Here is a 13,477-nt window from a genome sequence, read left to right on the forward strand (position 1 = left end):
CCGGGAAGTTTCTTTCTTCCTCTGCATGTGCCATTGCAGCAAGCTGTGTGTTCAGGGTCAAAGAGTGCTATGGGCAAGATAGCTTTTGTAGGAAAACTGTAGGGTGGTAAGGAAGAGACGGAGTTCTGCCCCATATCCTATGGGCCAAAGGAGGATCTGGGGCCCCTACAGGTTTTTGTTTTTTTAGTTTTAAAAAGAGCGTGGACTATTTTGCAGCCTTTTCAAACACAGAAGCAATCTTTAATCTAAACAGGCGTTTGGGGATTTATTTCTTCATTTTTTATTGTATTTTTCTGTGGTGTTAGTGCTGTTGTTGCAGACCACCTTAGATCAGGCCATGGCCCAGTAAATAGGTCCTGACCCACCAGCTGAAGACCAGCGTGCTACAAGGCAGGCTTCCATCATCTAAAAGCAAGTACTGTTTCTATCTGCTTCTTCTTTTTGCTTTAAAAGTATTGATTTTACTCACGTAGTAAAAGATCGTTTAGAGAAGTGGTTCTCTCCCCCCCCTCCCCAACCTCTGTTCGAGGTTCCTTAGAAGCTTATCAGGGGTTCTGAATTAGAAGGTCAGTAATGGTGGACAGGCTTCCTTTAAATTGCTATTGATTTTCCCTCTCAACATTTGGCTGCTTGGGATTTTTGCATGTTTTGATGTTTTTAAAAGCACTGAGAAAAGTTGGTAAAAATACGGGCGTAGGAAGCTGCCTAATATTGAGTCAGTTAATTGGTCTACATTAAGGTGCAGTATACAGTGGTACCTCGGGTTACAGACGCTTCAGGTTACAGACTCCGCTAACCCAGAAATAGTGCTTCAGGTTAAGAACTTTGCTTCAGGATGAGAACATAAATTGTGCTCTGGCGGCGCGGCAGCAGCAGGAGGAGGCCCCATTAGCTAAAGTGGTGCTTCAGGTTAAGAACAGTTTCAGGTTAAGTACGGACCTCCGGAACGAATTAAGTACTTAACCCCAGGCACCACTATTTATCCAGGTTTTTAAAAAGGGGTGTCTCCCAGCCCTACTGAAGAGGCCAGGGATGGAACATCAGACCTTCCACATGCAAAGCAGATGCTCTACAACTGATCTAGAGAAGATAACATATTTTATTCCTCAGTAATTTAACCCAGCATTATAAGAGCCAGTGTGGCTTAACGGTTAAAGTGTTGGACCATGACCTGGAAGGCCAAGGTTGGAATCCCCACTCTGCCAAGAAGCTCACTGAGTGACCTTGGGCCAGTCAACATCTCTTAGCTTAACCTGCCTCACATGGTTGTTGTGAAGATGAAATGGGTAGGAGGAGAACCAAGTACAGCACCTTAAACTCATTGGCAGATAAAGTTGGTATATAATTGTGATAAATAAACCAATAATAACTACTGGAAACATTTATTTAATAAAAGTATTTTCAGGGTGGAAATACAATTCAAACCAAGAATAAAACAGAGTAAGAACAAAACATAATGCAGAATTCAATTAGAAATAAAACCAACCATGGATGCAGAAATGCTAGTGTCCAAAGGGGCATCTTACCCGTAGGCCAGTGGTGTCCAAACTTTTTTCAAAGAGGGCCAGATTTGATGAAGTGAAGGCCTGTGAGGGCCAACCAAAGTTGTTGACCTTTGAAGTTGTTGAGGTTTTTTTAGGATTTTACCCCACCCCGGGTCCTTGGCTCTCAGAGGTGCTAGGCCAAGAGTCTGGGGCCTGAGAGTTGAGTCTGGGGAAGAGCCTGTCTATCTGTTGGAGTGCCATGGTGGGCTCTTCTGCTGCTCCGTGAGTTTAGGGGTGACCAAGCCAGCGAGACGCTGAGGCAGCTGGCTGGCTTCACCCTGCTGTGCGCCCGGGACTGGGCAACTGGGGGGGGGGGGATCTTTACATCCCTGCGCTGCATATGCTTAAGACAGCCCTGAGTGCCCAACTCAACTTCCTCCTCTTGGACAAAGAAGTGTTTCTTTACTCGCTGGTGAAATGACTGCAGTGTCCTGATAAGGCTTGCATCAGAGTTGAGGATCCTCCAAATTTAAGGAGCCACCCCAGATAAATTTATTCTGTATTGTCTGCATCTGGCTGGCTGCACCTGCTGCACCACAGCCATAATGATTTTGCTCAAGAGAGATCAGACACAATTGTCCTTATTTAAGACCAATGTTTGAACAAGGAAGCTGCTCTCAGTAGCATTAACATCCACCTTTTTCAGCAGATTTTTTAACTATTATCTCAATCTTGATTCAAAAAAAAGAAAAAAACTTTAACAGAAGACTTCTGCTTCGTAAAACAAAACAAAACAAAACAAAATATTAAAGCAGGGGTGGGGGACCTCCAGCCCTCCAGAAAGTGTTAGACTACAATTCCCATCATCCTGAACCATTGGCTGTGCTTGCTCAGGCTGATGGGACTAACAACATCTGGAGGTCCACAGGTTTCCCATCCATGCTCCAAAGCCTCATTGTCCTGCATTTCCCACACTCATTTTAATTCTGTCCTGCATGTTTGTATATGTGTGGGTTGCCATATGTCATCTTTTCCCAGGACATGTCCTCTTTTTCATGGGTAGAGTTGTCATAGCGATCCATAGCTAAAATTTGAAATTGGTAAGTGTGTCTACTTTTTTGCTCTTCAAAATATGGCAATCCTACATGTGTGAATTTGTGTGTAGAGTGGCTATGCTCACCTTTTGCCACACCCACCTTTGGCATGAAGTTCCTGGAGAGCCATCTAAGGGCGAACAAATTATTCACCCCTGCTGTTAAAAAAAAGAGTCTTTTACCCATGTTTTCTCTTTTTGTTGGTGGGTCTTCAATGTTTTAGATCTGTTATTGTCTGGTTTGGATTTTGTTGCAGAGTCTTGGTTTTTACATACAGTGGTACCTTGGGTTAAGTACTTAATTCGTTCTGGAGGTCCGTTCTTAACCTGAAACTGTACTTAACCTGAAGCACCACTTTACCTAATGGGACCTCCTGCTACCGCTGTGCCGCCGGAGCACAATTTCTGTTCCCATCCTGAAGCAAAGTTCTTAACCCGTGGTACTATTTCTGGGTTAGCAGAGTCTGTAACCTGAAGCGTCTGTAACCTGAAGTGTATGTAACCCAAGGTACCACTGTATTGATGATTTTAATGCGAAACACTACATTTAATTTTTGCTTTGGATTATAAATAGCCTAGAGCTTCTTTGAAAGATATGTGGGGTGTACTTTTTGTTATTAAAAAGTTAAATAAACAAATAGACCTCACTCCTTGCCCCAACGAATTAATTTTCATTGAGGGAAATAACCTCTGGATTTAAGAATACCTCTTTACACTTAAATAAATACCCTCAGATCCACTGAATGGACACCTGGAAGGAGACTTTGATTTTTCCAAAAATTGGAAAGCACAGATCCCTCATAATTTGAAAAGTTTTTCAGCTATTGCTCATCAAAGTTTGCATTCCCCCCCTTCAGTACTACATATCCTAATTTGTGAGAAATCTTCAGTCTCCTCCAAAGATCGCAGGCACTTCACCTTTAAAATCCAGAAAGACATTTTCAAAGGACAAGAGAGAACGAGATAACTGTGATATACATATGCACATGCTTATACATACAAATATATCTCCTAGCTCTCTGTTTCCAAGCCAAATAGCTACACTTCCTCTCCTTTATTGTAAAAAATAACTTGGGCGGAGTTTTCTTTCCCAGACCATAAATATACACTGTGTGTATTGCTCAATTTTATAAATGACTAACAAGTGCGGTTGAAAAATAATTTCTTTCCTGCACAGTGACCAGTTTGTTTTGGCCTGACGTGATGAATAGCTTTCTTATAACACACTTCTTTACCCACACAACACCCCCCTCCCCACTCCAGTTGCAGGGAAGATTTAGAAGTCTGCTGATTAAAGATGGTAGTGCAGCCGAGCTGGTATTTTGACAGAAGAAACGGAAGCGAGCGTTGTATAAAAATGTAATAGGGGAGGATCTCTTAAAGGACTGTTGTGGGAATCGAGGGTTATATGATTACTCTTGCTTCACATAAAAACTAGTCTGAGGATTTATTTTTGCCTGACCGCTGGGGCTTTGAAGTTTCTGAAAAATGTTATTTTATACATTGGGCGAACAAATGCCCTTGTAGCAGAAATAAATCACCTCTTTGTACAGAACAATCATACATATATTTGGCTACAAGCACCTCGTTTCCTGAGTAATTGTGAACAGTCTGGCAAGCGTTGAAACTTTCCTTAGGCTGAGCTGAAGTAAAATAAGCCTTGTGCCTTTGTTATGGGAGTTTGGTAGCTCTAAGGCACAGCTTGACACTCTTTGGAATGTCTTGTTTTCAAATACTACTATTTTTTCTAATATTATTATTATATGCATGGTGTTGTATACATACTAATGGAGGCAGGGATAAACTAGGCTTGCTGACATGTAACAGTCAACACAGGTGCAATCTGTCTGTATACATGCACAAGTGTTTATGTGAAAGAATATACACTTTTTGATTTGTACAGCTCAGTTGTTGTGTACATATTGTATACACTGGTTGAATGTTACATGTGAACAGCTGTATGGGTGTACAGCTCAACCATCTGTGCACACAGGTACATAGATTGTACACTTGTTGAATGTAATGTGTGGACAGCCCTATGTGAATAACTACAACACTATCTGTGTCGCTGGAGTGAAAGGATGACCCATACTTAGACTGAAAGCAGTTGGAAGAACAAAGATATCTAGAGGGTAGCAAAAGGGCTTCCCTCACTCACAGTTATATTTGACCCTTTTGGTGAGTCATGGGGTCAGAGCTTCTACCCCCTCCTTGATTTCCAACTACTATGGTGGGTGAGGAATGATGTCTGAATCCTACAGCCAGAAGCTAGGGTGAGGTTAGACAGGCCAAAGGACTCATCTCTAAAAAAGCATTCTCCCTTACAGCACATGAGATGCAGGTCTCATTGAGTTGGATGGGTCCAACTCTCAGATAACTTTGTTTAGGACTGAAGCCTGAATCACTCTCACAAAAGAGAATGACTGTTTTTGTGTTGATGTTTGTTTGTTAATTATTTTTAACAAAAATAATTGCAAAAAGTAATTGCTGCTCAATTAATGGGGGAGGGGGACCTTTGAGTCAATGAGAAAGTTCTTAAATTGCCAATGTTTGATCAATTGAATACATATAACATTTTAAAAATTATTATTCTACCACTTTCTTTGGAACAATGTTTATTAATTTATTAAACTTACTGCCCCAAGAGGCTCTCAAGGTGGCTTACAAAGAATATCAAAATGGAAATCTTATTCAAGTCTGGAATCAGGAGGAGAAATAACATGGTGTCAGGATTGTTTAGGTGGTATTTTCTGACTTTATTCTTCATCTTGCACGGTGCTGCCCGTTGACCTCTACCTACTAGGCAGAAGAGCTTACTGATATCCTCTGAGGCAGAGGAGTGGGGCTAAGCAGCTGGAAGCTACTCAACCCATGATAGAGGCAAAGAAAATAAATATTCAGATCTGAGATGTTCTCTCATTCAGTTGTTGTTTCTTGGGTCACTGGACCAATATTAATAGCAAGAAAGTCCCCTTCAGAGCTCTTGTTGCTAGCCCAACACTGAGAAAGGATTGTTCATTTAGCCACAAGAATAAAGGTCAAATCACTTGGGAAACAGCTAAGTGGCCAATTTCCCTGGAAATATAGCTGTAGGACAGGGTTGATGAGCTAAAAAGAAATGAGTTAATCATGAAAATTATCTTTCTTTTAATTTAAAGGAAGATGAAAATTATAATGGACAGTGTGGTAATTTTATCCATCACTTGAAGGCTATTATAACTTTTTCATGCATTTGCAATTTACCCCCAAAAAGGACATGATTCTTTTGTGGTTTCCTTTTATTCGGATGAAACTTTGAGAAACTGTGTAAGAGTTATAAAATGGAGCTTTTAGCACGTTTTCTTCCTAATTCGCTAAATGCAAATTGACTTTTAAAATATATCGCTTAAACATATCCTATATTTCTTCTGTCATGGAACTTGGGTTCTTACACAAATTCCTAAACCAGTGGTTTCCAATTCTTTTGTACCCATGGGCATCTTTGGAAAGCCAGAGAAACCACTGTGGGCACCACACAGGCACCACAACAAATCACAAACTATTTTACTGGATGCAATAGGATGCTTCTTTCCAGACTTTCAGTGTGGGAGAGGACCATGTGGGGTCCATTGAAAGCCTCTGTGGGCACACAGAATCATAGAATTGTAGAGCCAGAATGGACCTTGAGAGTCATCTAGTGCAACACCCTGCAATACAAGAATTTCAACAAAAGCATCCATGACAGATGGCCATCCAACCTCTGCTTAAAAAGCTACAAGGAAGGAGAGCCCACAACCTCCCAAGGGAGACCATCCCACTGTCGAACAACTCTTACCACAAAAAGTTCTTTCTAATGTTTAGTTAGAATTTCTTGTAACTTGCAGGTACCCTGCTGGTGACCCCTGTCCTTGGCAATCTCCAGGCACTGACCCAGCCCTCTTTGCCTTCAGTAAGGCGGCTGCACCATCTGCCTTCAGACTACATAGCACTGAGAATACTGGCTAATGAAAGCCGTGTGGACTCCAGGCTTTGGGAAGAAAGGTAGGTTATAAATTTAACAAATAACTAAGCTCTGCACTAAACCAAAGAAACAACTATTTGCACAAAGATTACCACAGTTCTGCACCCAAATAAGGAGAATTCTAAAACCCACAAGTGGGACAGAAGGGAAATTCTTTTATTTAATTGAGTGTCAATAACTGAGGCATTACTGGGGTAAGGGCACTCTCTTTCTCTATATGCCACTTGGGCTTTTGTCCTTGGGGTGCCCTTTAGATTTGGGAGGTGCAATGGGGTGAATACTGACCTGCTAGTGCCACTGTGCACTTGTCAGGTTCAAATATTCACAGTTCTCATAGCAAAGATGAAGAATTATTTATAATCCTTTGCTGTGGGGCCACAGGTGAAGCCTGTAAACACATCCAGAAGTGGGGAATTTCACTGCCCAGGCTATATTTTTATTTGGCTAATTATGTTTGTTTGGCTGTTTGCAGATCCTCTATATTGTATTTGAATAAATGTAACTTTTTTCATCATGGTTATGGTTTCTTCAGCCTTCTTTAAGGGTGTGCTGGCAAAACAACATTCATTTGTTCAAGACATTTTTTCCATCCACAAGAACAGACCTGGGATAAATAAATTCTACTTCCTATTCAAGCCTCACTGTACTGTTTGTGTTTTCTAAAGCTTATTCTTATCTAATCTCCTATCATCTGCTATCTCTGGCTAGCTGTTCAAAGCCACAGTAGTGTCAGCAAAAGGAGCAGCAATCGCTCGAATGCTTTGAGAATAAAACACAAACTGAAGAAAAAGCAGACATAAGGCAGCATGCAAGACAGCGTTAATTCTCTGCAGCCTTCAAGAAATCTTCCCCCGATAGTGTGATAATGTTTTTGTAACAGGAAATTGAAACCTTAGAGCAAGAAATAAAACAAAATAAAACAAATGATGATCAGATTCCCTTTGGTGTCTTTTCTACGTTCTGCATTCTGTGAGTTAAATCTGCAAACGTGTCTTGTTAAAGGCTGTAATGGTCAATGTTTGGGGGGCATATTGGATGTTTATTAGCATTGAAATAATGTGTGCAGTTAGAGTGGCAGACAGAATAGCAGTTGGCCAATAATAAATAAGGCTATTAAAACATGAGAGCACCCGGCTACAGTGACACCAAAGGAAAATCAATGGGTAGTTTTTCTGCATTCAGTAACAAAAATTGACACTGCCAGATGCTAAGAGATAACCGTGTGGGGCATGCTTTTTCACTCACGCCCCACCAGTCCCCAATTGAGATTAAGAACAGAAAGTGAACCAGCCTTGAAAAAAGGATGTCTCAGAGGAAATGGACGGGATATTTTGTAGTCCCCCAAGAGGAAAAGATTCAAATGATACACCAAAAGAGAATTTATTTCTAAGATGGAAAGATGCATAAATCACAGCATGGTTAAATGCATGCAGCATAGCCTGCAAGGATATTGAAGCTCACATACTGTACTTAACCTACAATGTATCAAAAGACAGCATCAGCCCATCTTTATAGTAAAGGAGTCAAGCGGGTGGCTTCAGGACCTGTATATTGGGGGAACCTGGGGAGGGTTACTGTGAATCTGCTCTCTTGTGGATAATAAAGATGCGGGATATTGTGGCAATGCCTAAAACAACATCCTAAAAGAACAAAGGGAAATAATAACAAAAATATGTTATAATTTGGGAAGGCCATAGTTCAGTGATAGAGTACCTGTTCTTCTTGCTTTGTTGTAATAATAATAATAATAATAATAATAATAATAATAATAATAATAATTTATTTATACCCTGCCCCAGTGGCTGTGTTTCTCCAGTCACTCTGAGCAGCTTCCATCAAAAAAGTAAAAACACATTATAACATCAGTCATTAACAAAACACGAGCCACAGTAGCGGCATCCATAAATAACATTTTCCGACATTTTTTAAAAAAACAACAACAAATGGTCAGATGAAAAAGGATCCTCAGGGCTTGCCTGATTGGTGGTACCAACACTGGGGGTTGCCCAGTTCTCAGAAATCCACAATAGGGACCTTCTCAGTTGTGGTTCCCCATTTATGGAATGCCTTCCCTAGTGAGTTATGTCTTCCTCACTCATTATAAATGCTAAGGAAGAATCTTAAAACATTCTTATTTAACCAGGCATTTGGTTGCTGAAAGATCTGTTCCAGGAAACCCTGAAATTGTGAGCTATGAGAGTAAGGTGGTCGTTTTCTTTTTAGTTGCTTTTCGCCTTTTTTTTTTTTTAAGTAGTTTTGATTTTATTCTACTTTTGACTTGTTTGATGCTTTGTTTGCTCCTTCATTGCATAAGTTAGAGTTGGAAGGGACCCCTCAGGGTCATCTAGTCCAACCCCTTGCAATGCAGGAATATGCTTGTGGCCTGGATGGGGATTGAACCCGTGTCCTTGGCATTGTCAGCACCATGCACTAACCAACTGAGCTAAGTGAATAATTTATTTAACGAAGAAATAAAATATAATGAATTTAGTAGACTACTTCTGTCATGCAGGGCGGGGGACCTGTGTCCTTTCAGCTGCTGTTGGATAATAATTCCCATCAGTCTTAATCATTGATCCTGCTGTTTGGGACTACTGGCTTTGGAGGGCTTCTGCATCAGAGAAAGGAAATATTTGGAATACTACTGCATTTGTGAAAGGATGCATCAACAGAAGTATAGTGCTCAGATCAAGGGAAGTAATAGTATCACTCACTTCTGCCTCAACTGGCCTCAACTGGAGTACTGTGTCCAGTACTGAACACAATGGTTTTAAAATGGCATTGATAAATTGGAACATATGCAGAGGAAGGCAGGGTCCGGGCTCTGGAAACCAAGGCTTATGATGAATGTTTGAGGGAGTTGGATAAGTTTAACCTGGAGACTAGAAGACTGAGAGGTGATATAACAGCCATCTTCAAATATTTGAAGGGTAGTCGCATGGAAGTTGGAAGAAGCTTTTTTTTTTTAGTTGTTCCAGAGGGTAGAACCCAAACCAATGGATTCAGATTGCAAGAAAGAAGATTCTGACTATATTTTAGGAAGAAGTTTCTGATAGTAGAGCTGTTCAACAGTGGAATAGACTTCCACAGAAGGTGGTAGACTCCCCTTCATTAGGAGGTTTTCAACAGCTGTACACCTAAACACTGGCGGAGGAACAGGGTGTGGGGGGAATGCACTGCCCCCGGCGGCACGATCCCGGAGGGGTGCAATTGTGGCTGCCCCTCCTGTGCTGGGTGCTACGCCCCTGCAGGCAGCATGTCACGCCCCCACCTGCTCTCCACCCCCCCACCACCAGAGCTTGAAGCTCCGCCACTGCACCTAAACAATGTAATCTGTGAAACAGTCCTTACCGGAATAGGTGTTATCTGAAGAGCTCTAGAAGATGGCTATGGCCATAACACATTTTGTTGTTAAATGTTTTCCATTTCTTTCTCAGAATAATGGGAGTATATGATTAGAGTGTCACTTCTAAATTGTATTACTGAGGTTACTATGGTTATACTGACATTTCCTTTCTTGTGTGTTGTACTTTCTGCAGTGCAGGAAGGAGGGATGTTCACTTGCATGATTACCACAAATTAATCAGAGTGGTTAGGCCCCACCCCCTGTATCTGAACTAAGCAAGTTTCCATTTTATGAGTGCTTCATTTCTGTGATGTTCCTTAAATCACTACATATGACTTTGGAAATGCTTCTTGTCAGCACAATGCTCCCAAGTATCTTCTGCAGATTTCACACTTTTGCTCTGCAGACTCCTTACTCTGTTATAGACGGTGGTGGCTGCTGTTGCCTATTGGGAGTAGTGGACCAGAAGGCAAGGAGACCAACAGTAGGTGAGGTCTGAGCTGATTCACAGGCACTGCAAACTAATTTTTGTTTTATCCCCATGCTCCTCCCTTCCATAAAGGCAATGCCCTATCCTGGGCCACAACCCTTCAAACCACTGAGAGAGGTTAAAATACCAAGAAGGCCCTCTCTGCTTTTGCATCTGGGAAGGAGGTGGTCTTTCACATATTTGGGGCCTAAGTCATTTACAGCCAAGAAATAACCTGGGAGCTAATGCAGCTCTTTAGATCAGGGATTATATGAGTTCTAAATGCAAGCTGGCTACAGCATTTTGAACCAATTGAAGTTTCTCTGTTATCCTCAAGGGGAGCCCCATTCTGGAAGGTATAAGAGCATGGAGTACCGTGACCAAGTCATAGCTGTCCAATAGGAGCTGTAACTGGCCAACAAGCCATAGGTGGAAATAGGCACTCCTAGTCACATAGTCCACCTATGAGCATATCACAATTATTTCCTTATTCTACAGTTTCATTAGCATCTATCACTTTCTCTCCTTTGAAGCTAATAGAAATATGTCAATATTCTATGTTATGATTCCCTCAGCAAGCTGTCTTTTAATAGCATGGTAGAGTAATTTCCACCATGCAGACAGTTAAACATCTCAGTACAGTGTGTGTGTGTGTGTGTGTGTGTACACACTCTTTATGTATATTCTCTCTCTATATGTATACCATATGAGTAAGATAGCTGGGTTCTGGGTAATATAGGCAAAATGTTCTCTTGAGGGTAATAAGCAGCCCTCGTTCCCTGTAACAATAATATGACATTAATGTATCCTTTATGACATAAATGTATAACTGATAGATTTCCCTGTGGGTCACTATGATTCTGTTACAGACATCCTTAGCATGCAAAGATAATGTAAAATTGTGTGTAAAAGGAGAGAGAAATGTTTTTCTCTCTCTTCTGTTTCCATGACAAAAAGGAGGGAGAATATTAGATTAATGGATTTGCAATTTCTTCCTCCTCCCTGCTTCCTTCTCAGAACTCACAGTGGAATTGTAGCACAGGCTGTATTCTGTATTGAAAGCACAGACCAGTTTGCACAGGAATATTAGGGTTTGGAGTGTTCTAAGAGAGTTATCAGAAGAGATGGGGTGAACTTCTAATGAAAAGACGAGTGTCAGAGATTGTGATGGAGAAAAGAAATGCATGCCAGTACACTTAAATATGAGAAGATGCATCCCATAAGATTAACAGGGCTAGTCTTTAGAGATGGGGTGAAATTTGATTCAGTTTGCCTGAAAGGAGAATACAAAATTCATATATTTTGAAACGATATGTGAACTGAAACACAATTATCCTTCAAAGTTTGCACTTTGAATTTTGCATTCTAGTTTTCCAGTCAAGTAATGTGTACAAATTATATGAATATACTGCATTATTTTTAGAGAAAATGAATTTTAAAATTGTGTATATTACTCAAAAGTGCATATAAAATAGGATTATCAGGAAAAATTCACACTAAAATTCTGATGAATGTTTGTGAGGGCATAATCACAAACATATGGAAAAACGGAGAACTCAGTTTAAAATCGAAAAAAAATGGAAAGCTTGGGAGAACTGAAATTGACAGATTTGTCCATCATACTAGTCTTGTATTTTTAAAAAAACCATCTTGCAGTACCTCCCTCAGTGAAGTCGTAATAAGTTCTAATGCATGTTTTTAGGGTACCACTGGATTCTTTGTGGTCTGTTCAAGGAACATTGAGAACTTAGAAATACAGGAAACAAAACTAATAAAGCAAAATGTTGGTTCTAACTTCAAACAGAAGGGTTGAGAAATAGTTGCCCAGTGGGGGGGGGGGTGATCTGGGGAATGATCTGCCTCATATGTTGGGCCAATGATGTTTTAATAGTGTGACAGAATAATCTGCTGTAGGCAGATAAATAACTTCTTATAAGAATGAAACACACACACACCATAGCAGTTTCCTCATCCTGATGAGACCTCTCTGCTATTATGGTCAGTGATTATCCTGCTGCTGTTCGTTCTCCTAATTGTCTTTTACAGAGAGTTTAGTTTTAAACGTCTTATTAGTGACTTTGGACTTCTGCGTTGGAGAAAACATGACCCCTGTTCAGGCATTTATCTCATTTTTTTTTTAAAAAAATGAATACTGTCCTGCATAATAAGAATCTTTCTATACTTGATAGAAGAGTGGTATTTAGAGTGTAATCATGCATGCCTACTAAATGAGTCCATGGGTTTTACTCCCAAGAAAATGGGACCCCTAATGTTAAACACATTTCACTGATTATTATTATTTTTAAAAAGAAAAACAAATATAGGAGGATATTTTCACCTCTCCAATCTCACATCAGTGAGATTTGATATATCAGCGAGGCAAACCTGTGACCTTCAGATGACCCCATTAGTCCCAGTCAGCTGGAAAAACGATACATATGATAGGCTTTGTAGTCAAACAACATTGGAAGGACCACAGACTCCCCATACCAGTATGCTATTAAATAGCATACTATTTAAGTGAAACATCTTCTAAGCACCCTCAGCAATTTCTCAAATGCATACTCCTTCTTTGTAGGACTATTTTAGCATGTCTCCAGCCTGAGAAATTTTAGGGCATTCTATATGTAGGACACGGCAGTAGCAGACAAACAACTCTTGTTCAAGCAAAATCTCTTACTAGAAATGCAACAGCAATTTACACACACACACACACACACACACACACACACACACACCATATGTGTGTGTGTGTGTGTGTGTGTGTGTGTGTGTGTGTATATGCATTTTGCTTGCTTGGTTTACATAAAAATTTCAAAGTTAGAAACTCCTGCTTCAAAAATCTTATCCCCCACCTCCATAATTGACACTTCTGCATCACAGTTAGGTACTGTCACCAGGCCATCAGTTTTCCTCACTCTTTGCTATGAAAGTTATCAAACTGGAAATTTAGCATGGGGTGAATAGCGTTTGCTGGTGGGACTGTTTGCAATCGTGGGTGAGCCCTAGCAGGCTACTGCAATCAGAGAAAATGACATCTTCCCCCAACCTGTGCCCTGCAGCCGGTTAGTGGTTCTTTCTTTTC

General features: G+C 40.6%; 1 long non-coding RNA gene across 1 annotated transcript; it reads left to right on the forward strand.

Annotated features, from left to right (window-relative positions):
• The first annotated feature begins 297 nt into the window (after positions 1-297).
• Positions 298-7,485, forward strand: LOC307207748. Its single transcript, XR_013834823.1, has 3 exons — positions 298-411; positions 6,441-6,597; positions 7,286-7,485. It is a non-coding gene; the product is annotated as an uncharacterized lncRNA (long non-coding RNA).
• The last annotated feature ends 5,992 nt before the right edge of the window (positions 7,486-13,477 follow it).

The sequence above is a fragment of the Podarcis cretensis genome, assembly GCF_951804945.1.
Source record: "Podarcis cretensis genome assembly, chromosome: Z".
Taxonomy (NCBI): domain Eukaryota; kingdom Metazoa; phylum Chordata; class Lepidosauria; order Squamata; family Lacertidae; genus Podarcis; species Podarcis cretensis.